Genomic DNA, 25,113 nt, shown 5'->3' with positions numbered 1-25,113 from the left:
ATTGTTAGTGTTTAAAATTCTTGCAATTGTTGCTAGTTTTTTTGTTTTTTGTTTTTTTTTTGTCATTTTACCCAAATTATGCTGTCAGCTATACAGATTCTGGAAGGTTTTCCTAATACCAACTTTGAACATTATCAGCATAGAGATTTTTGTCTCCAAGCAATCTGCAAATGTGAACTAGTTCTCATTTACCTACTGTATCTAACAAATATTATCCTTATATCAAATATCCAGCCATCTTCTTAATGGAAACCAGGAAATGTTGTCTACAAGTATAATTGCTTTGGTCCAGAGTTGATGAGGAAACATATTGAACAAATATTCTTTTTTCTTTTCTTTTCTTTCTTCAGAGGGTGCTGTAAAGGATGTAGGGGTAATGGGTTCAAGGGCTGTTGTCTTGAAATATTAGGCTGCAACTGTTGGTTAACCCAGGGTCAGAAAAAGAAAACTCCCTTGTGATATATCATTGCACAATTGAATAAAGCACATGTGTAATAGAGACTTATATCTTTCCCCGAAACATCTGGCATTACTCATCATGAGAAGCAGGTGCCTAGGTTGGACGGACCACATGTCTGTTCCAGGATGACACATTTCTGTTGTTTCTGGGTTGCATTTGAATTTTCTTTGGCTCTTGTCAATGCAAGAACGTTAATGAACAAAATGATAGTGCAGAGAAAGATTGCCTAAGAATGAGGGTAAACAAGGTAGCTGCTGCCTCTAGCATGATAAGGTTCTAGGTTGCAGAAAATTAGTAAGCCATTCTGTGATTGACAGCCCATGACAGTCCAGATGTAATGCTTGTATACTTGCTGTGACAAGTTGAGTAACAGCTTCCATGGATGGGGCTTGTCTCCAAAAGGAGTGTTTGCCTGCTAGCTAGCCAAAGTCTTTGTTAGGTGTTAGCCAACCATGGGTCAGGGTGTCATAAAAGTTTACTGAGTTGAACCCTTTTCCCTCACATAAACTATTGTGTTTCATAGGATGAAGGCTTGTGAAAGTACTGGAACAAAGTTTACAAATGTACAATACTTTAGCCAGGGTACATCTTGTCAAACTTACTAAGAGAACATGGTGAAGTCACCTGTCCTGTTGTGCTGTTCTCCCTTGTTTTACTCTAGCGTGGTATTAAATCATCGATTGTTAGATTTCCAGGATGAAAACCATCTGGTTATTCAGGTCCATGCACACTGCTTGTATTGTGATCTCTCTGAATCCCATGCAGAGTTTGGCAGGAAATTAAAATTTGAGGTTCTAGTAATGGCAGTGTTTCTCAAGGTGTGGTGTGCTGATTATCTGTTTCAGAATTACCTGGCATGCTTCAGGAAAGTATAGATTTCTGGGACGGGCCCTACTGATCTACTGAATCAAGGTCTCTGACATAAAGATTAAAAGTCTATGTAGTCAACAAATGTTCCAGACCATCCTTATGAATTCTAAAGTTAGAGAATTACTAGCTTCTGTTGAAATTAAGTGTGCTATTTTAAAATTATCTTCTAATAGGCTTTCAATAGAATTGGGGGTTCAAATAATTGACTTTAAAAATAAGAGTGTCATGGATCAGCAATAACCCTACAAAGCATTTTGGCTTGTCAGATTTGACACTAATTAAAATTATCCTAAAGTTAACCCTTAGAAATATAAGTGTCTGAGTCCTGCTCAATAGTGACTCTTTATAGATCAGAGACTTATTTTCAGGAATGGTTTACCTGGTTTGGGGTGCATGCATGGGTGTGTGTATGTGTGTTAGTGTATTTGTGCATGTGTGCATATGAGTGTAAGAAGAAAGGGGAGTTAATTGGGTGCCTGTTGTGTCTGAGGACTTTAGATCACCCCTTCTTATCCCAGGTCAAATACTTATGGAATACTAAGAGGAACTCATCTTTTTTTCTTTAGTGAAATGATTTTATGAGATTTTCTTTTGCCTTTTTCTTTTTTTTTTTTTTAAGATTTCATTTATTTATTTGAAAGAGAGAGAGCACACAAGAGGGAGAGAGTGAGCATGAACGGGGAGAGGGGCAGAGGGAGAGGGAGAATCAGACTCCCTGCCAAGTAGGGAGCTCGATGTGGGGCTCAATCCCAGGACCCTGGGATCATGACCTGAGCTGAAGGCAGATGCCCAACGAACTGAGCCACCCAGGTGCCTCTATTTTGTCTTTTTCTTTTGCAAGTGAATAGATATTGACTATATAAGCTATTCTCATGACTCTTGTTTGTTTGTTTTAATCTATAGTGCAAAGATGCAAAAAAAATCCTTAAAAACCAGTCAGGGTGTTTTTAGTCTTCACTGCTAGACATAATTTCTTAGAAATGTTTATTGAACAGTGATATACAAACAGAAAACACAAACTGAGCATCACATTTAACCAGCATTGAGATCAAGCAAGAGAACCTCACTGAAATCCCATTTGTCCCTAATTTCAGTCACTAAAACTTTCCAAGAAAAACCATTTTCCTGATGGCTAGAAGTAATTTTATTTCTCAAAAATATCTAATCATTTTGCTTATTTTTCTCTGTAAATATTAATCTTGCTGCACATATTGGAATCTTTAGCATCTTGCTGATATATATTAATCCAATCTGAACTTTCCTGACTATGTGCTTTTTTAAAAAAACTCTTTTGTTAATTTATAATTCTAAATTTTTTCTTTCATTAAGTGACAGTCTCTACATTCAACTTGAATCATTTGTTTGCTCCATGTTTTGTTTCTAACCTGGAATGTACAAATTAAAATTTCAGGGTGGTATTAGGTGCATAGTTAATATCAATTATGGAACACTTCAGGCAATTGCTTGAACTACATTAGTTTAAAACAGGTAAGTGGGGGCGCCTGGGTGGCTCAGTTGGTTAAGCGACTGCCTTCGGCTCAGGTCATGATCCTGGAGTCCTGGGATCGAGTCCCACATCGGGCTCCCTGCTCAGCAGGGAGCCTGCTTCTCCCTCTGACCCTCCCCCCTCTCATGCTCTCTCTCTCTCTCAAATAAATAAATAAATAAATAAATAAATAAATAAAATAAAAATAAAACAGGTAAGTGGTTGATATTTTTTTCCATTTTATCTACTGGGAAAACTTGATCAACAAGCAAACCAATTGGTTGGATATAATAGATTCAGTGCAATAATTCATTGGAACTAGGAATAATTCATTAAGAATTGATATTTGGTGTATTAGGGAACTACAAATAAAAAAGCATATAGCGCTCCTAGGGACTGCACATGATTTTCCTTTTTAGTCATAAGTCAGACTGGTATTCTCTGCAATAGGCAAGCCTATTGTCTATAGGATAAAAAGAAAGGTATTATGGGAATGCGCAAAGAGTACTGTACTTGGGGTCTGAAACCTTGTTGCATGACCAAAGGCAAGTCATATACTCTCAGTAAGAGCCAGTTTCTAAATCTATGGAATGAGGATGATAATATTTTCCTTGAAAAGTTGTGGTGAGAAGTAAATAAGATTAATGTTTCTAACCATCTAAGAAAATGCCTGGACATAGTCTTTGCTCAATCAATGTGGCTTTCCTCTCTTTCCGCATGTTAAAATGGGGGGCCTCTTCTATTAGAAATAAGAATGCACTATACTATATCCTTTTCCATACTTTTTCTATTTATTTATTTCTTATTCTAAAACAAATGCATGCTAATTAGATAAAAATTTGGAGATAGAATTATGTCGATGAACTCCCCTAAGCCCCACACTCTCAGAGACAGCCACAGGAAATATTGGTTTCAAACATCTCACTTACCACTGTATTTTCTTAGTACCCCTCCGAATGCTCTGTATATAGTAGGTCTATCAGCATGTCAGGAATTGAACTTTTCCCAAAAAGATATGAAAGTTGTAAATCCTTTATGACTATTCATTATTGGCTTAGTATGAAACCCAGCAGACCTTCTTGTCAACCTGCTATTTTTCTCAATCCTCAAGGACAGATATTTGTCCTGTTAACTTCTCAAATAGCTCTAGGGACTGAGATTACACTATCTCTTTTTATAAGAGGGTAGGTTTATAGGGCAGATGTTAATAAAATAAATCATTTAAAATTATTTTATTAGACTTTCATTGAATTTTAAAATTAAAGCTAGTTTTTCTTTTCTTTTTAAAGGAGTACAGCAAGGGGAAGAACTGAATCAGGAATCCCAGGAGCTGAGTTGTAGCTCCTGCTCCTTCATTCATTTGTTTCCCTGCCTTGGGATCTAGGTAAGTGCAACTTCAGTTACCTTGTAAAGCAAAGGAAATAATGTCTGCCCTGCTTTTCCTTTTATGCCGTGATTGTGGAAATCAATCGTGATAATGTATGTGGTGATGTGTTTCATGTAATAAAGTGCTATAAACCTTTGTGTTGACATGGTATTAATAGGAAAAATAGTGTGCATAACATTAACATAAATATTTCTTTTGGGCTATATGTGCAAACAACAGAATTTACTTTATTTTGATTTTACTTCACAAAGTGGTTATACCTAGGTCCTTAATCATTGTGGATGAGTGTATAGAGGATGGGAGCAATACCTAGAAGTACAAAATTACCCAACTGCCTAGAACTTTTGTGGATTATCATGTCACCTCTGTACTAAGTTCCAGTCTCGAAATTCAGAACACAGAATTAGAAAAAGAGACAATAATACATTTTCCAGCCCTCATCTTACTCAGGAATAGAATTCCGTTTATATTACCATTTTTGCACTTTATAATTGATACAACATGATGATAGTAACTGTTATCCAAAGCATTAAATGGGCTACTTAGCATTTGGGAAAAAATAGCATTAACCATTAAATATTATAATCTTGCATCCCTTAGACATGTTGTAACATTTCTGTGTCTTTGTGCAGAAAGAATCTACATTTTGAGGTTAGAACAAGCTGGTTTTGAACCATTGCTCCACGTGACTGGGGGGTAAGTTGTCATCCCTTCTGAATCTCTGCTTCATTTGAATTCGATGAAATGGTGTATATAGTGTCCCCAGGACAGTGCATGGCACATTTTCGGCATTTTGTAAGTGTTAGTTCCCTTTTCCTTCTCATCACGACACCAAAATGTGTACTTATTTTAACAGATATGAATGTTTGATAATTTAGAATAACATGAAAAATTTACTCCACTTATTTTTCCTATGCATAGTGTAAAAATCCATGCTTTTATCTGCATGGATTAAGAAGCAAAGAATTATATTTTCAAACAAGATGTTTTATTGGGAATTTGTTTACCTTGCCTAATGCAAACATAAGCTACAATTGGATTAATGACTTAAATGTGCAACTAAAGTCACACAGGGTAATAGGAGAAAGTATAGGAGGATATTTTAATCATCTCAGATTGGAAAAGGTTTCCCTTTACGTGAGAGCAACTCAGGGATCATAAGAGAAAAATATGTCATATTTCATTACACTAAAATTTACGACTTCTGGCAAAAAAAACCCACAAACAAACAAACCCATAAAACAAAGGGTAAACTGTGGAAATTTATTTAAAATTCAGAAGCAAAGGCTCATATCCTTAATATCCTCAAGGGCCTTTCTAAAGAGCTCCTACAAATCAATAAAAAAAGATAAACAACTTAGTACAGTAAGCAAAGGTCATGAAAGGGTGTATGTTTAGGTAACTGCTTTTTTCCACCTAAAGAAGAATTACCTTGGTAGTCTTGAGTTCAAGTCCTGAAAACTCATTAAACCATTAATATATTAAACCATTTATATAAATGAATGGGAAGACAGTGGTCCTATATTCTGACATTGTGATCAGCTCTGTTTGGAATGAATGAGATTTCTTTTTTTTTTTTTAAAGATTTTATTTATTTATTTGAGAGAGAGAATGAGACAGAGAGCATGAGAGAGGGGAGGGTCAGAAGGAGAAGCAGACTCCCCGCTGAGCAGGGAGCCCGATGCGGGACTCGATCTCGGTACTCCAGGATCATGACCTGAGCCGAAGGCAGCCGCTTAACCGACTGAGCCACCCAGGTGCCCCGAATGAATGAAATTTCTTGACTGAAACCTCTAAGTTTCCTGAAAAAAATGCTGTTTAAATTTTAGGTTTTTAAAGGGGTGATCTTTCTAAACATGCCTCTTTACTTTGTCTTCTTTCTCAGAGCATTAAAGAACATATACTTAACACTTTCTTGATGGCTTTATTCATCATCATGAGCATTGATTATCCTGTGCTATAATGTAGTGCAATGAGCTTAGGAAGAGCTCTTTACTCCTGTGCTCATTAGGTTAAGATTGCCATGCAGTTTGAATTCTTAGGGAGATATCAACACTAGCAATAAAAGGCAATCCTATAAATTACAGTTACCTTTGAAAATTCCCTAGGGAGTTTCCCCTGTGGAGATCGATATATAATCAGTCTCTCAAGAATTCCAGAATAGCCCATTTTTTTTTGGCATTGGAAAGGTTTGCTTTTACTCAGAGGCTCAGATAAGGTAGTTGGTTCACAATGTGGTATCAGGTTCTATGAAAAAATATCTGCATTTAAACTCTAGGGCACTTGCTTTGTGTTTATACTTTACATCAATGTGCTGATTACATTTTCATACCTATTCTGTGAAATACCCATTTTATAGGTGAATCAATGGAGGCTTTGAAATATGAAATTCCTCACCAACTAATACGTGGGAGAGACTGTCTAATTTTGAATTAGATTAATAGAATTGTGTGTAAAGTAAAAATAAGAAGGCTCTAAGTGAGAGTCCAATAAACTTTTCACTGAATGAAATGTGGAAGTTTTAGGTACGAGCTTTGGAAGTAAGTGCATACTAGCTGTTCAGAGAGATGACCATCTTCTGTTCATCATGAGCATTCTGCCTAGGTGAGGTATTACTTTGCAGAAATGATAACTAAAGTATGAGGTGCCATAGTTTATAAAGATATGTTTTTGATCATGTATGTGGCTTGCCACACTGTATTATATAAAACACATTGTGATTGAGCAATGAATTTCATCTTCTCCTGGGTATCTCGCATTTCACACCTCTATACGTCATTGTCCTCATGAATCTTTCATTGTGCCTCAGAGTTGGGTAATAGAGTTGAGCATATCAGGGATGGAAGCTTTCCTGGAAGGGATGTCTATAATCAGCTGATGAACTGAATACAATTGGCTATGCATGATGTAACTCCTACCATATACACCCCACAGGAAAACCCTGAGTAAGGGAAAACAAACTCACCACGGCATGTTTACTTTCTATTTGTGATTGCACAGTCTTGGTTTCCAGTACTCTGGAATCAAAAATGGTGATGTGAATAGCAAGAGTTAAGGTGAGGCTTTGAGAAACAGGAAATTTTATATAAACCTTCCTTGTAATTGTGATTAAATTACCTAATGTTCTTCTGTTTTTTCTAAGAAGATATTAGCTAAAGAATCATTTTCCAAACCTTATTTCAAGCAGTTAACTCTAATTCTTGCCCAAATGTTTGAGATTTTATGACATTGAAACTTTTTCCTATTCTCTTTTCATTGTTCTCAGCGAGAATTCCTTGCAATACTCTTAGGATACGTCTCTGGTGTCTTTTTTTTTTTTTTTTTAAAGATTTTATTTATTTATTTGACAGAGAGAGAGACAGCAGAAGAGGGAACACAAGCAGGGGGATTGGGAGAAGGAGAAGCAGGCTTCTGGTTGAGCAGGGAGCCTGATGCGGGGCTCGATCCCAGGACCCTGGGAGCATGACCTGAGCTGAAGGCGAACGCTTAACGGCTGAGCCACCCAGGCACCCCTCTGGTGTCTTTTTAAGTCATGATTCCCCTCCACTCCCCTCCCCTCCCCCCACATAGCTGCTCCACAGGAAGAGCCAGCTTGAACACATTTGTTAAATTATACATTTTATCTATCTATATTTTATTCTTTTATTAAGCCCCTGTTGCTACAGAACTTCCTGTTTCTAATGTTTGAGCTGCCATGAATTACTCCTTTTTTTTTTTCAACTTCTGAGTTTGAAATTACTCTAATTTCTTTGTTTTGTAAATTCATGTGGATTGGCTGCTCCACTTTTAGCTCTTCCCACCGCACCTTCCCTTTTGCCTGAGAGAATGTTGCTAGTAGTGGCCACACTTTGGAAATGGTGGCTAATACCATTCACAGGCTGGTGACTTAGGGCTCTTGCATAACCCCTTCAGGCCTACTGTCTTGTCTACAAAATGCAGATGATAATAATAAAATACCTTGTGTAATCAATGTGAGGATTAAACAAATGATGCATATAATGTTCTTGGCAAATTGTCTTGTGTGAGAGAAATGTTATGATTGTCATCTCATTTCTTGGAAGTTCTTTTGTATTTGTAACTTCATCTACACTTTGCAGTTCATATTCACTTGGTAATACATGTAATATATGTTAAGTTGTCTTGATTTCAGTTTTCCTTCCCATTCAGATTGCTCCTTACCTACCTAGCTACCACCCTATTTTTCTCCTTTCAGTAGACATTGTGTGAAGGAATGATCTATATTTTCAGCTCTGGGTTCAAAATTTTAGAAGCTGTCAGCTCTGAAAACACTGTGGTACCCCCACCCCCAGTACCCATCCATACATAAATCAAAGTAAAGTTGTATTTTTTGAAATAATACAAAATCCTATAATAATAATAACCTCTAGTTTACAGATGAAAAATATGAGCTTTAAATGATGAAATTAAAAGCAATTTTACATGTTATAGTTATGAATTTCTGAGTCAGTTCACTATACTTGAACTTTTTACTTTTTCAGAGGAGTAGCTGTTGAGCTATTAGTCTCTGCATTAAATAAGTCAGCCTTGTTAAGCCAGGTGCCATTTCTTTGGCACACACAATCACACACATATACACACTGTCAGTAAGCAAGAATTCTTGTCCCCTCAAAGGTCCTTCTAGCAGGACTAAGAATCAGACCAATTAATAGGAGAAAATAAAATTTAATAGCATATGCATGGGGAATCCACAAAGACATGGAAATTCCAAAGATAGTCAGGCAAAATGAGGTATATATGTCATCCTGAATTAAGGAGAAAAAGGTAGGGGTCTGGGAATTCAGAAGAATGCAATTCACAGGGCAATAAGAAGAGCTGATGTTCAGTAATTAGATGTTACCTTGCCTTGCAAATGGGTCACTTACATAAAAATTAACTTTGCTAATAACCCTTATTCTGAGGAAGATGCCCAATTTAGATTCTGCTTTGTAGTTAAGGGAGGGGCAAAAGTTTTTCTTGAAACTGCAGGGGTCTACATTGCCTTCAGCTCAAAATAATGTTCATGCCAAAGTGACCCATCTTGGCCTTGGCCCCTACAACACATACTACTCTGTGTTTGTGTGTGTTTATATAGTTATATAGTTAACTATCCTATATAGCTAATATACACAGTTACATAGAGTCATGATATTGTTCAAAGTGCATAGGTCTGGAGGGAGATTATAAGACATCTGTTACATCTGTCATTTGCTAATAGGTTTTTGTGTAGGTTTCTTAACATCTATGAGTCTCCTTTCCTGGTCTGTGAAAATGGGATCATAACAATATTTGCTTCTCAATGTTACTGTGAAGATTGGGGAAGATTAGGTAGGCGACACCATTTGAGAAGTTATTTAGCACTACATAACTTAAGTGAATTAAATTTAAAAAATGGCATACTTTCTTTGTCCCATTAAATCATTAAGATGTGAGTACGAAGTAATTGTTACCTACATATCTGTGCTGTTCCTGGCTGCTTACGGAGCAAACTGTCTCTTTATCACTAATGTGTGAACACCAAGATGAAAGTCTTGTTTCATGCAAGGGAAAGGCCAAGGGGCAGATGTGAACATGGATATCTACTTCATAGACTTCTTGGGAGGTTTAAATTCCTTATTTTTAAAGTGTTCACCAGACTGCCAAGTGCACAGGAAATGCTAAATAAATGTGGTGTTGCTGATTTTTATTGGTGCACATCTTTGGAAGCAGGGTCCATTCTGATTTTTGGCCAAAGTCAGACTCGAGGTTCAGGATTTGAAATAAGTGAGGGTGAGAGTGAGATTGAGGTGAGGACATCTAGAATGAACATGGAGACAGGCAGAGTTTATGTAGAGAATAGCATCAGTCCACATAATGTTCATGAACAGTGATTCTGGATAAATTTTTATGGACACTGATTCTGGAGAGCCAAGTTTATTTCAGAAAATACTATAATTTCTCATTGCCTTTATGGAGGATGAGTGATGTAAATCAGAAGGCCTTTATTTTTCTGCATGTCAAGGGGATTGAGTGCAATTTGGAGGTAGTCCCTGAGGCAGAGCTGAAAATTTCAGCATTCTGAAGGGAGATGTGCTTGAAGATTCTGAGAATTTAGGGTGGAAAGAGAAGAATAAGCAAGGTTGGCTAGCATGTGGAGAAAGAGGCGAGACAAAAAAAAAAAAGTCTTGGTAGTGATTTGGAAAAGAAAAGAAACATCTAATAGAAGCCTTTAAAGGCTTTGGAGAGATGTGTAATTTAAATCTCCTCCTCCATCTTCGCTACAAAATCTTCAGTAAAATCTGCGCTGCTCCTGAGTACTTTGGTGTAGATGGATTCTTTAGAAGAACTGTGAGACAACAGGGGTACCCCTGACACAGAGATAGCACAGAGCTGGTGCATTTGAGAACATCTGGGCCACACTCTGCTTTTTCTGTCCCTTTTACCCTGACATTTATTGTTCTTGGAGGCTTCTATTATGCAGAATAAGCTTCTTTTTTGTAGCTTTTTAAATATCCAGATTTGAATTCACCTTCAAGTTAGGCTCTGTTCCCTGGAACCCCCAATTCTACTTTAAATCGCCTGAGAGCATGCGTACTATTTTGTTGTGAGGGTTTAGATGTATATAGTTCAAGGGATTAGGAGGCAAGATCATGGTGATGGTGGTATTGAGAATAGCATTAGTTGTTGCTGGCTATAGAGAAAAGCATAATGTAATGGAATAATGAAAAAAGGTCCATGTAATTTTTGAATTAGATCCACTTGAAGTTGAATCAAGTTTCTGTCATTGTCTGCAATGTGACCTCAATCAACTTATATAACTTCTCTAAAATTTAGGTGTTCTCATCCATAAACCCTTTCTTCACAGGGTTGCAAGTTTGTTACCCATTAGGTAGGCGACACCTAATGGGTATCACGATATCGTTGTAATAGTAGTAGAATGGCAACAGGGTGAAAGAGTCTAGTAGAAATAGGTAATAGTAGTAGAATGGCAACAGGGTGAAAGAGTCTAGTAGAAATCATCATTGCCTATTAAACCAAAAGATAGTTTTTTTCTTGGTTTTAATATTCCTCTTTGCTAAATATTTTGTAGAACACAATTAGTACTATGATATACCAAAAGAAAGATGCACTTTGATAAATGTTTTCTCTTTCATAAGAAAGCAATTGTAATAGTCAACCAAGTCTTCAGGTATTCTTTATTTTAATTGTAAATAATCTGATAAATTTCTAAACATTCAGATTCATAGTAATAATTAATATTGACTGCCTATGTATAAAACTCAATTAAAAAAATTATCATTATTAAACTACTGAGAGGATAAACAACTTGATTTTTTTAGGCACAACCTTTTCGATACTGGTAAATTAAACATTTCCAAAACCAATTATATATATCACCAAATAGAAATGGGGATATGCTACATTTGCAAATGTATTCTTATCTTAAAATTTGTATTATTCAATTAGCACATGAACTTAAAGTATATTAAAGGGCAGGACTACTGAACCATTTATTAGACAGAAAGTATGAAATTACTTATTCTCCCAAGTCAGTTTCAAATGTCTAGTGCATCTGGAGCTAGGAAATGCCAACCAATTTGAAAGGAAATAATCACAATCTCTTTGCCAATATTTTCTGTCTTAATAGAATTAAGGATTATGGCTAACAATCCTTTCCTTTGGCTGTTGCTGGGCAAAAATTTACCTCCTATAAATCTTGCTTATATAACAAGCATAGTGGTACTTAAGAAATATAATGGATAATAATGGCTGTTTTGTAGAAATATCTTTATTAAAGAAAATGGTAGTTCCAGTATTTAAACTTTATGGAATAACTAAGGGGGTTTAGAGGGGAGGTTATTTTTAAGTTTCTTAATCATGATACTTGTAGAGCATTGGGAATATTGTTCAGCTTTGTTTCTATTAAAGGGATAATCAAAAGCTAAGCATAACTAGTAATCTCTTGAGCAACCAATATGCAATCATTTGGTAGAAAAAAAAGAGAGACATTAGAAGGCTTATACAATAAAGAATTTTTTCCAAGTAAATTTTAAAATCACTTTAATAGGGACTAGTTGATAATTAATAGAATCCATTACTAAGAGTGGATGGCCTGATCTAGTATTTTAACAAGCATATTTATTCATCTTCAAAGCCAGGGGAAAATGCTTTTGAAACTAGGTCAAAGGGAGAAGTGGTTTTTCTTGGGCTATTGTATGATCTAATATTGCTTGACTTCTATACTGTAGGGTAACAGGCGGCAACAACGATATCGTGATTTGTTTATATTTCAAAGAAACACATGAAAGACTTTATTTCATTCTGCAGAGTTGAGAACTTTTGTGATTCCTCTACAGTTGATTTTAGGGCTTTATAAAGATCTTAACAATAGATTTTGTGATTTTTTTTTTCAGGTCTTATCTAAAGCAATCTAATTTCATAATCTTCATCTCCATTTCTATTTCCACTTGTACCCCTATCTCTATCTGTATCTCTGTCTATATAATTCAGTCTATAAAATTACAACACTATAGTAAGATACATTTTAAAATCTGGGTGATATAGCTATGTCTTCCCATGTTTTAATTAATATCAGTTTAGGTTATTTCAGTTTAATGTGCCTAAACTAATAAAGCTACTTTCATGTTTATGCTTGATGTTAGCAGATGCACTTGGCATTTATGAATCATGGCTGATGCTGAATAGCTGCAGATGAACTGTTTCTTTCTCAGTCTTGACACTTCTTACTAAAGTCTAAGAAAATTCTGATTATTTTAGGAGATACGATGAAAGTCATTAACATTATCTCACCTGGGGAAAGAAAGCTGTTTGAGAATCTTCTAGGATAGAATCTTGAAAAATACTGGCCAGTTAGTCTCCATCTATTCTGAAAAATAGTTTTAAAGCAAGAAGATTTTTGTTAATGTCTAAGGAAGAAATTCCTAAGAATAAGGATTTCAAACAGTGACATGACTTTCCAAACATAAGCCTGGCATTTTTTTCCCCCTCTCATCCATAGAGAAAAAAGTAATCCACGGGAGCCACTGTGGACATAATGGTTAGAGGTAGAGGACTTCCCTGGAATCCAATGAATCAATCAGATACTTTTTTTTCCCCTCAGTAAATCTTTTTTTTTTTTTTTATTGGGAAAGTTCAGTATGGACTAAATTTTAAATTAGTTTTAATGTGTGTATGTTAGTCATTTCATGATAAGAAGCAACTTCTGTGAAATAGACCAGTTGAAATGACAACCTTTGCTAGTTTTAGACAAACTTAGGAAGTTGATAGAGTTATTCTTGGTATTTTCTTTCTTTTACTTCCTCTTTCATAAATCCTATCTCTTTCTGGTAGGCAGCATGGTGTAGTAAGAAAGTATTGGACCTGAAAATGAAATCCAGTTTCCCATATAGCAGTTGTTTATCTGGTCCCAGTTGCTGAACCTGAGTCTCTACTTCCTCATTTCCAAGATTATCAGTCCTGCTTTATGGAGCTGATATGAGCATAACATGACACTTCACAGAATACTTGAAACAGAAGAAATGTTTTCTTTCTTTCCCTCTTAAGATCTCTCCTCTCACAAAAGAAAGTAGTATATCTAAACCATCCTAAGATGTTACTGTCTTAATAAGTTACTCTCTTCCAGGAATATTTGAGTTTAGAAATAGCCTGTGTAGAATTTTAAATAACGTATCATAAGTGAGGAAGGGAGACATTTAAGAATACAAGGACACTCTCAGTTCCCTCAAATAATGCTACAGAAGTGATCACATACATCATTTACATATAATTCTGGCCAAATTGCTCATGGTATCAGCTAGTTGGCCAAGGATGTTTGGCTTCATGACTTTGATGTGAAGACCATTTATATGACATTTTAAAATGATGACATACTATGAAATATTATTCAGTCCTTAAAAAGGTACACAATTCTAACACATGCAACAAGATGGATGAATCTTGTTGAAGTGAAGTAAGTCAGACACAAAAGGACAAATTTCGTAATCTTCATCTCCATTTCTATTTCCACTTGTACCCCTAAGCTAAGTGAAGTAAGTCAGACACAAAAGGACAAATTTGGTATGATTACAATTATATGAGATACCTAGAATAGTCAAATTCATAGGGATAGAATAGTAGTTTTCAGGGCTGGGGGAAAAGGGAAATGGAAAGTTACAGTTTAATGGACAGAGTTTAAGTTTGGGATGGTGAAAAAATTCTGGAGATAGGTAGTGGTGATGATTGCACAACAATGTGAATGTACTTAGTGCCACTGAACTGTACACTTAAAAATGGTTAAATTCAGTTAATTTTGCATTATGTATCTATGCCACAATAACAAAGGTAAAATTCTTAAAACAAAATAATGATATAATGTAAATGCTGAAAAGTACATGGATTCAAAAACAATGTCACAGGCTGGGAAAAAATATTTGAAAAGGACTGTTACCACAATATACAAAGAACTCTTATTTTTTTTTAAAGAGTTTATTCATTTATTTGAGAGAGAGAGAGCTTGAGCAGGGCGGAGGGGTGGGATGGGCAGAAGGAGAGCAAGGAACAGACTCCCTGTTGAGCAGGGAGCCCGATCCCAGATCTCAGGACCCTGAGATCATGACCTGAGCCGAAGGCAGACACTTTACCAACTGAGTCACCCAGGCGCCCCTAAAAAGAACTCTCAAAACTCAAGAATAAGAGAATGAACAATTCAATTAAAAAAAAATGGCCCGGGGCACCTGGGTGGCTCAGTTGGTTAGGCGACTGCCTTCGGCTCAGGTCATGATCCTGGAGTCCTGGGATCGAGTCCCATGTCGGGCTCCCTGCTCAGCGAGGAGCCTGCTTCTCCCTCTGACCCTCCCCCCTCTCATGTACTCTCTCTCATTCTCGCTCTCTCAAATAAATAAATAAATCTTAAAAAAAAAAACATTTCTTAAAAAAAAAAAAATGGGCCAAAGACTTTGAAAGACATCTCACCAAAGAAGAAATACAGATGACAAATGGCATATGAAAAGATGCTCCACATCATATGTCATTAGGGGCATGCAAATTAAAACAAAAATGAGATATCACTACACCCCTATTAGAATGGTCAAAATCCAGAACTCTGACACCAAATGTTAGCAAGGATGTGGATCAACAAGAGCTCTCATTCATTGCTGGTGTGTATGCAAAGTGGTACAGCCACTATGAAAGACAATTTGACCATTTCTTATAAAGATAAAACTACTCTTGCCATATGATCCAGCAACCATGCTTTTTGGTATTTACTCAAAGGAGCTGAAAACTTATATCCCCACAAAAACCAGGACATGGATGCATAGAGTAGCTATATTCTTAATTGCCAAAACTTAGAAGAAACAAAGATGTCCTTCAGTAGGTGAATGGATAAATTGTATTAAACCTAGACAATGGAATATTATTCAGTGCTGCAAAGAAATGAGCTGTCGAGCCACGAAAAGGCAGAGACCCCTTAACCAAAAGTGAACGCTAATGTAAAGTATGGACTTGGGATAATAACAATATGTCAATGTAGGTTCATCAATTATAACAAATTTACCACTCTGGTGAGGGATGTTAATAGGGGAGGCTCTTCAGGGGGATATGTGGGGTCAGGGATTGTATGGTAAATCTCTGTACCTTCCCCTCAATTTTTCTGTGAAACTAAAACTGCTCTAAAAAAATGTCTATTTTAAAAAATGTACACAGAGCATGATTAAATAGCTTGGTGGATTTTAATAAACTTGAACTTAATTTTTGTAACCAACACTCAAATCAAGAAATAGAACAATACTGGCATACCAGGAACCCCCGTGTAGCTCTTTCTAACCACCTGCCATGACTAACCACTATCTCAACTTCTAACAATATAGATTAGATTCCCCCCTCTTTTTTTTTTTTTTTTTACTGGATACAAATGGAATAATACAGTATATACTCTTGTATCTGGCTTCTTTCACTAACCTGTTTTGTTTGTAAGAGACCATCGATATAGTTGCCTGTAGTTGTAGATTGTTTATATTCATTGTCACATAGTATTTCATTGTGAAAATATCCTGTAATTTATTGATTCACTCCACTACTGATGTATTTTTGAGAAGTATCTTGTTTTGGACAATTATGAAGTGTGCTTCTATGAATATTGTACTGCATTTTTTTTGTGAACATATGGTACATTTCTGTTGAGTTTATACCTGGGAGTAGAATTGCTAAGTCATAAGGTATGTAGATATTGTTAAGCAATTTTCCAAAGCGGTTGTATCCATTTATACACCACGAGCAGTGCTCTTCATCCTTAACTTGCTCTTCATCCTTAACTTGCCTCACCAATTTTGTTTTTTTCTATCTTTTTATTTTAGCTCTTCTGGAGGGTAGCCATATAAATTCATATCATTTTTAAAATGACTTCTTAATTGCCTCTATTACACATACCTAGATATCTCTGCTTTTGGTTAAGTTGATGCTCTGGTTAAAAAAACAACAAATTCCTTTCATTCTTTTACCTTACATCTAAATTCTTATTTCACATCATCTATTCATAAATAAAACAGTGGATTTTTGGTCTAGGTTCTACTTTTGTTTTCTTGGCAAACACTTCAAAAGGCAACTGTAGGTAGCATCAAGATTCCAGTGTCCTGGTATGAATAAATTAAAACAGTCGTCTCTGCAGAGTTAAAAATCTGGTTAAATGCTTTTGAAATATTTTGACAACTGTTCTACTGTTGGAAATAATTTGGGCAGCCTGTTTTTATAGAGAACAGAAATCAAAATAGTCTGTCTGAGATCTCAAATGGGTATAATTACTGATATTGACTAATAAAAGTTAATTATTTAGGAGTATCCAGGATATGTAGAAAAATTGGGCCTTTTACCTAGCAGCTAAATAGGAATGACATTAAATCATACTAACTCAGATTAATTGAGACATAGTCATAGAAATATTAAATTTGAGTCATATGTATATTTAATTGAAGTACATTGATATAAAATATTAATTTCAGGTATACAACATAGGGATTCAACAATTATAAAAATTATGAAATGCTCACCATGATAATGGTAGTCATAATCTGTCACCATCCAAAGATATTATAGTATTATTAACTGTATTCCCTATGCTGAACTTTTCATCTCCATGACTTACTTGTTTTATAATTGGAAGTTTGTACTACTTAATCCCCCCAATTGGTAACTAAAGTGTTTGTCAGAGGCCATTGAGGAATTTGCTAAATTCCTAAAAAGTGAATGGATAAGAAGAATTCATAATATATTACTTAAGGATTGATAAAAAATTAGGTACTCAAAATTTTTCTAGTCAGTTAAACATAAACTTTGCAGTACCATATATATTTGCTATTTCATTAATATACCATTTTTCTTTTAGCCTTTTTCTGATCTATCACAAATTCAAACTGAGTAGATTATGAATTAACAAAGTGTTTTTGTAATACTCTGATCTTCAGGGATTCCCAAGATTAAAATTACATCCAAACAAAGCAATTATTTGTATATCAGATTATTTATATAGATTGATAACATGTGCACACAGTTTCTAAAAATCAATGAACCAGCATTATGCATTGCTATAACTGCAAAAAAGTATTATACTATTAATAATATATTTCTAGATACTCAAACGTTACAAAATCCATTCAGGTCTGTCAGTCTTGTTGTGTCTATCATCAGCTGTCACTTAAGGGGTAAGCAGTTTAAAGGCTGAAGATGCATTTTCATGTTTACACTAGAATTCAGCTCCAGAGCCATACCACTCTAGGATGGCTGAATCTCTCTGATTTTGAAAGAAGAGCCATCATGACTCTTCTTATTTAGCTATCCTTGAGGGGCATATAAGGATGCCCTTGAGGTATTAAATTAGATGGGTTCATCCCTATGCTAGTGTTATTGGGGGTTTGCCAAAGGAATATAATACTTAGTTGGTACTTCAAAAGGCTTGTGTGCCAGTTGAAAAATTATACTTTATAGTTTTTAAATAAGCAAGTAGAGTTCCAATGCTCCCTGCCATTCCATTCACCACAAAACTGCCAGAAGTGATCTTCAGTTGCTATTTTTATTGGTTAGTAAGGTCATTCTTGTCATTCTTTACTGTGATTTTTTTTGAAACTCCTTCCTATCCTTAACACAATTCTAGGAGATCTGCTCTTTATTTTTTATTTCACTCTCTGTATGTAATTTTCTGATTTCCATATATCATCCATTGGCTTATGTTATACTTGGAGAATGCCATTTCTCTTCCTAGAAGATATAGTATGCTAGAATATAATCTTCACAGGGACAGGGAATTTTGTCTATTTTTTGTTGTTGTTGTCACTACTATATCCCCAGTGTCTAGAATAATGCTGGGCACATGGTGGGTTCCCATAAGGTTTGCTGAGTGAATGAGTGATAAATGGCAATTTAAGCTTCAGGTAAATTGTAGCAATTAAAAAAAAATGAAATTGACATGATAATTTAAATCCAGTTTTCCAGATATCATTGGTAAAAGAATACATTTATCTTACTCAAAACTTCCAGATGATCCCAGAAGGCAAACCTCATGAACTCCTTTCTTCTTTTTTTATAGTAAGTTGCCTCGTCCTCAAGCTGAGAGCCTACATTTCATCTCTCCTTTATTGCCAAAGTCTTTGCAGGAACAAACTGTCTCTACTCCTTTGCTGATGGGTCAGCCTTCTTACTTCCTCCTCCCATTTCAGTCTGGCTTCTCTCCTACCATTTTCCTGGAGTTCTCTCACTGATGTCACCAAAGGTCTTCCAATTTTGAGATTGGATTATCTCTTCTAGACTCTCATTTGACTCTTGGAGGATTGGACCTCTTAGCCTGTCTCCTTTTCTTAGGCTTTTATTTTTCCCTTTCCCTTGGTTCTCTTCCTAAATTATTGCTTATTTATGAGCTCCCTTTTGGACTTCTCTCTGTTTTGTTGCAAGGAGAATTCGTCTTCCTCAGCCCCAATTCTCTTATTATACATCTTTCCTACCATGACCTTATTCATTCCCTTGACTACAACCCTGATCTCCATGCTGCTGATTTTCTAGTCTATATCACCACCCCTAAGTCTCACACCTTTATGCCCCAAAGCTTTCTAAATTTCCCTGGCTGTATGTCTCTTATATTGACATATTCAAATCTAACCTATTCAAAATTTAAATCAGCGCCAATTCTTAAAATTTGTACCATCTCCTGTCTGCCTATTGTAGGTTATAGCATTACCATCTTCTCAGATACTCAAGCAAGGTAAATAATATTTATTCTTGACTTCTCCTTTCTCCTCCATATCTAGCCAACTCAGCTGAGAATATGCACTTTGGGCGACTCAAAATTTTCCCCAACCTGTGCAAGTCCACAAATGACTATGCAAGGGACACACGTATTGAGTTAAGGGTTACAGAAAATTTTTAGTAAGTAGGAGTATTTGCAAATACAGACTTTGCAGGTACTTAGGATCCACTTGTACATTTGAATCCCCCTCCTTCATTGTTTACTTCAGGTGCTCATCATTTTTTTCTTGGGTTATATTTGCCTAATTATTATCATTGACTCAGGTCTCTCTTTAATTCCTCCTCCTACTATTTTTTAGAGCTCATGATTAATCTTGTTACATTTCAGTGTAAAAACTTTGTGTTAACCCCAGTAGGGAAGGGATATATTTAAATGTATCAGCGTAGCATATAGATTAGCCCCAGCCTACTTTTCCAGTTCCATCTTTCATACCTGCACATGCTACTTTCTTTTTGGACTATTCAGTGTTCAACAAAAACTATATTGCTGTTTTATACCTCTAAGCCTTTTGATATTCTTCACACTCTCAATAATAACCTCATCCTTCTTCATTGCTCGATAAAGATAGGTTTCAAGTGTCATCTCCTCTGAGTAGCCATCTGAATCTTTGTCAGGCAGGTAATTGTCCTCTTACCTTGCTTCCATAGAGTATTGTAATATACCTGGACTCCGTTATTTACTTAGACCTCCCCAAACCCTGTGCCCTCCTTAATGTAGGAGCCATATTTTATTCATATAATTCTTCTTTTTCTACTCCTATCAGTTAATTATTACGTTTTATGAATTCAGCTTCTAAAATATTTGAGAGACCAGGCTTAGCATCTGACCTTTGTTAGCCTAACTAGATGTACTTGTTGAGTACATGGATGAATAGATACATAAACAATTGAACTTTAGTCAGTTTATGAGAGATTTTTGATTGTTCATATACTTTTATTAACAGTTCATAAGAGATCACGAAATAATAGTCCTCAACTATCTATGCATCTGGGTACTAAAATTAAACTAGAGTATATAAGCATTTCCTGGCATTTATTTCTGCCTTTCTTTGTGGTTACATCATGTTTTCTGTGGCATGGAAACAAAATGACAGCCGTTTTGAAATTCACTCTGAGCTGGTGCCATTTATATTCAGTCGGTGTGGGTCAATTACCAATGTTTTTTGCTAACAGGATTGTTTAGGGAAACAATGAGAGAAGAAATGTGTTAAGATTTGAAGAATATTGAGTCATACACTTTATTTTTTAGTTAATTTCTCTGAGGGAAAATCATAAAACAGAAAGTGATAATATAAGAACAGTTCAGTGAAATAGTTTGTAAATGATGGCATGAAAAACTTGACTTTATTTATTTTTCCTTGGTAAGTAATAATATTTGGAATCATGGATGTCTTTCACTGTGATCCATCTTTACATTCTAGAAAAGTCATTTATATGCTGATGAATTTAATACCTTTTGCCCTCATTTTTAGATGAACATCATTGGGTTACTTGCAAGTTTGCAAGAAAAATTAAACTTCTGAAATACTCCATTCAGGAATAGAAATTGGGTGTTTTATTATATTTTCCTCTAACGGATAAAAAACTACAAAAGATGCATTTTTATCTATGGGAATCTTGTTTTTATATCTAAAATGTTTTTTACTATTGCTTGGAAGCTATAATAAAGATTTTATCTCTCCCTGTGTTCACAAATGCTTGTGTGTATATATCTGCAGCAAGATAAACACTTCGCAAGACTTATATGTCTATTAATTTCTTTTTTGTTCCGGGATTGGGATTCACAATCAAGTACTGAGAAGAAGCGGAACCATGTAGTATAATGGAAAGAGAATTTCCTCTTGACCTTGGCTCTAGTCTTAACCTCTGTCTTTACCAGTAAAATTATGTTGCTTAGAGCAAGTCACTTAGTATCTGTGAACCTTATTTTCTTACCTGTAAAAATGATTCAATTGAACAACATAGTTTCTAAGATCACTTTATTTTTCAAATTCTTTGATGAAAGATGAAAATTTGGTTACTACAGGGATGTTGATAGGAAGATTTATTTCAAGCATAGAGTAGGAATTTAACACATCGAGTGTATATTCATTCCATGAGGGAATACTGTGTGATGAGTAATTTTAATGTGTCAGTTTGACTGGGCCAAAGAGTGCCCAGACATTTGGTCAAATATTATTCTGAGTGTGTCTGTGAGGGTGTTTCTGGATGAGATTAACATTTGAATTGGTAGACTGCTGTCCCTAATGTGGACAGACCTAATCCAATCAGTTGAAGACTTGACTAGAACAAAAAGGCTGAGTAAGAGGGAACGCCTCCTGGCTAAGGGGCTTGAGCTGGACGTGGGTCTTTTCTCACCTGAAACATCAGCTCTTCTTGGGTTTCCAGTCTGCCAACATTTGGACTGGGGCTTATTCCACTGGATTTCCTAATTCTCAAGCCTTTCGAGGCTGGAGTCATGCATTGGCTCTCAAGGGCCTCTAGCTTGCCAACTGCAAAGCTCAGGGCTTCTTAGTCTCCATAATTGCATGACCTAATTCCCTATAATATCTCTTAGTTCATCCATCCACTCACCCATCCATCCATCCTGTTTGTTTCTTTGGAAAATTCTAATACATCTTACCTTCCTTCTCCACCTGTATCCAATTACACATCATGGCATACATGGCCAAGCCCAAGGTCAATAGATAAGGAAGAGTACTCTGCCTTCTAGGAGCATGGCAGGAGTGAGAAGCAGATAAATATTCATGAACAAATAGAACAATCTACTGCAAGATGTAAAACGTGGCACAGAGTATAAATATATTGTTTGGTAATTGGACTATAACAGCAATAATAATTACAATGGCTAAATTATACAGAAACAGAGGTAATGGAGTAATTTTATTCTTGCAGGGGAATGTAGGATAGCATTACAAAGGGATATTGGGCCATTTGCTCAGGGAAGAAAGAGAGGAAGGGCACTCTAGGTGGAAAGAACATAATGAGCAAGACACAGTGATATAGAAAGGCACTAGGCCTTAGCCAGAGGCTAAGTAGATGGGCAGTTTATAACCATTTCTGGAAGTAATGTCTAATGTCTCACCAATTATAACGTATGATAACCTCAGCTGCAAGTAACAAAATATGTAATTAAAAGTAGTTTAAAGAACAAATGAAAACATGCATTATATCATTACACAAGAAATTTTAAGGTGGTGAATTTTAGGATTCATTCAGTATTAGAAGGATGTGTGCACTGACATAGAGTTTTACTTTTCCATCCTGCCACCCTTGGTGTGATGGTTTTGTTTTTAGGTCACTTCTCTCGTCTCATTGGCTAGAATTAGTTCAGATGTCTACTCCTAAATAATTACTGGTAAAATGAAATGGAATTGCTCTGACTAATTTGGAACAATAATGTCTGAGGAGGTTCTTATCTTCTCTGAACACATTTCTTTTCCTAGAAGAATAAAAGGAGGGTTCTCATAGCAAAAAAAGAGGGTAACACCAGTGGTGTCTACTATGCACAGATACAAGATTTATGTTTTCTATTCAAGATTAAACATTTGGGATGGGTGACCATCTCAGTAAATATCTTGATTTTAGTTATTTATATAAATTGCATCTTTGGGTGACTTCTGCACTAAATTATAGTTGAGAATTGAGAAAAATGGACATTCAAATATGGGGCCAATAGATTTTTTTTTTTTTTTTTTTTTTTTTTTAGTAGACTATCTGGATGTGTTGGTAACATAGAGATACAATATTGGGTCCTGGGTTATGGTATGGCCTCTACTTTTACCTTCAAAACCTCTGTGAGGTTTGGCAAGTCTATGATCTGGTTTATAATATAATAAACTAAAGCAAACTTCGCTGGGAAAATGTTATGTTACCTGTTTCCATTTTCTAATAATCACATAGAATAAATCTCTTACCCTATTATTTTTTCTTTTCTTTATTGATGTACTCTGGCAAACTTCACCAATATTGACAACTGTCTTAATTAGTTGAGTCTGCTATCACAAAAATATCATAGACTGGGTGGCTTAAATAACAGATGTTTCTCACAGTTCTGGAGGTTGGGAAGTATAAGATCAAGACACCAATCAATTCAATGTCTGGCAAGGACCCACTTCTTGGTTCATAGATGTTGTTCCTGGCTGTTTTCACTCTCTGTACTCTTTATGTACTCATAGGACACCAATCCCATCATGAGAGCTCCACCCGCATGATCTTATCTACACCTAATTATTTCCTAAAGGCCCGACTTCCCAATATGATCACATTGGGAATTAGGCTTCAACATATAAATGGGGGAAGAGGCAAAAACATTCAGTTTATAGCAACAATTTAATAATTTCCTTTTAAAAATCCCTTATTTTATATAAACCTAAAGGACAAGCATCCTCCTTTGAAATGCATTCATCTTTGTGCCATTACAGAGGCCAATTTGAACATTTGGTCAATTGTAGCTTTCTTGAATGGGGTGCTGATTCCCAAGTGTAACTTTGTAGTGAATATTAAATGCCGACAAGATGACATGCGTCAACACATACACTCACACTCAGTATTAGAATTTTAAACATATTAAAGCTTAATTTATTCACAATGAAAAAAATAAAATTTCTGGAACAAAAGGTGGAAATTCATCTATTTTCCTCTCTTGATCCATATTCTTATATTCAGACAGCATGGTTCTGTGACTCATTGGGCTAATCCCTTGTTTATGACATATTTTAATGCCCACACATTTTTAGTTATCATGACTTTCTTTTGTTCATATGTTTGAGTCAATTATGTTAGCTATTCATCAGTGTATTAGACAAGTCTCTACCACTTTATTCTTCAGTGTCTCTCATTATAAGCTTTTTGGCCCCCCACCCCTCCTGCCTGATAGAATTTAAATCACAAAATGGAGCAGAAAGGAAGAACTCAGGATGCACAGGCTTTATGGGAAAGATTAATCATTAGAGAAGATATGGAAAATATATGAAAATAATGAGGAAAAAGAGACCAAAATGGCTGTTTAGTGGGCAGATTCCCTGAGGAAAAGGCCTTTGTAACCACAGAGATGTAACGGAGAAAGAGTTTAGATAACACAGGTGGCATTTGCTGCATTTTTCTGGTTTGAATTGGTAATTTTAATTTTTAAAACACTGAATGAAGAAAACTTTCTCTTAAATATTTATGTCAGGATGGTATGGCCTCTCTCGTAATATTGCCTGCTGAAAGAAAGCCAATTAACAAACGAATGGACACAAAAGTTTTTAGATTCATTTCAACAACTTACCAGCATATTCCCATGGTATCGAAAAAATTCCACGAATGGAACATGTTTAAAAGAGATGGAAGATTCTCTAGGAGTGAAGACCTACTAAGAATTAGGCATTATCCTAGGCAACTTCCATTCATCATGTCCTGCAGTCTTCCCAACAGCCCTGAGAAGTTTGCCTACGCATTTTACGTAGGAATGAATTTAACCTCACAGAGTTCCAGTAACCCACACTTTTCGAATAGAGGACTAGGACTTGAACCCACTTCTCTCTCACTTCAAAGCCTTTCCGAGTCATTCTGTACCATGTGTTTAAAAGACTAGATGAAGAATGAAGGGGGGAAATCGGAGGGGGAGACGACCCATGAGAGACTATGGACTCTGAAAAACAG

The 25,113-nt window shown here is 35.7% G+C and overlaps 1 long non-coding RNA gene across 1 annotated transcript in view; it reads left to right on the top strand.

Moving 5' to 3' along the window:
* LOC123861841 (uncharacterized) overlaps window positions 1-25,113 on the top strand; it is a 184,012-nt gene that overhangs the window by 136,623 nt on the left and 22,276 nt on the right. The window contains exons 3-4 of the long non-coding RNA XR_008508165.2: window positions 4,106-4,200; window positions 4,836-4,899. This is a non-coding gene — a long non-coding RNA (uncharacterized LOC123861841). The remainder of the gene's footprint in view (window positions 1-4,105; window positions 4,201-4,835; window positions 4,900-25,113) is intronic.

The sequence above is a fragment of the Mirounga angustirostris genome, unplaced genomic scaffold (genome assembly GCF_029215605.1).
Source record: "Mirounga angustirostris isolate CCGP_5_RB_7025 unplaced genomic scaffold, mMirAng1.0.hap1 SCAF_9, whole genome shotgun sequence".
Lineage (NCBI taxonomy): Eukaryota > Metazoa > Chordata > Mammalia > Carnivora > Phocidae > Mirounga > Mirounga angustirostris.
The sequence above is the reverse complement of the archived record's forward strand: the minus strand, read 5'-3'. Positions and strand labels throughout refer to the sequence as shown.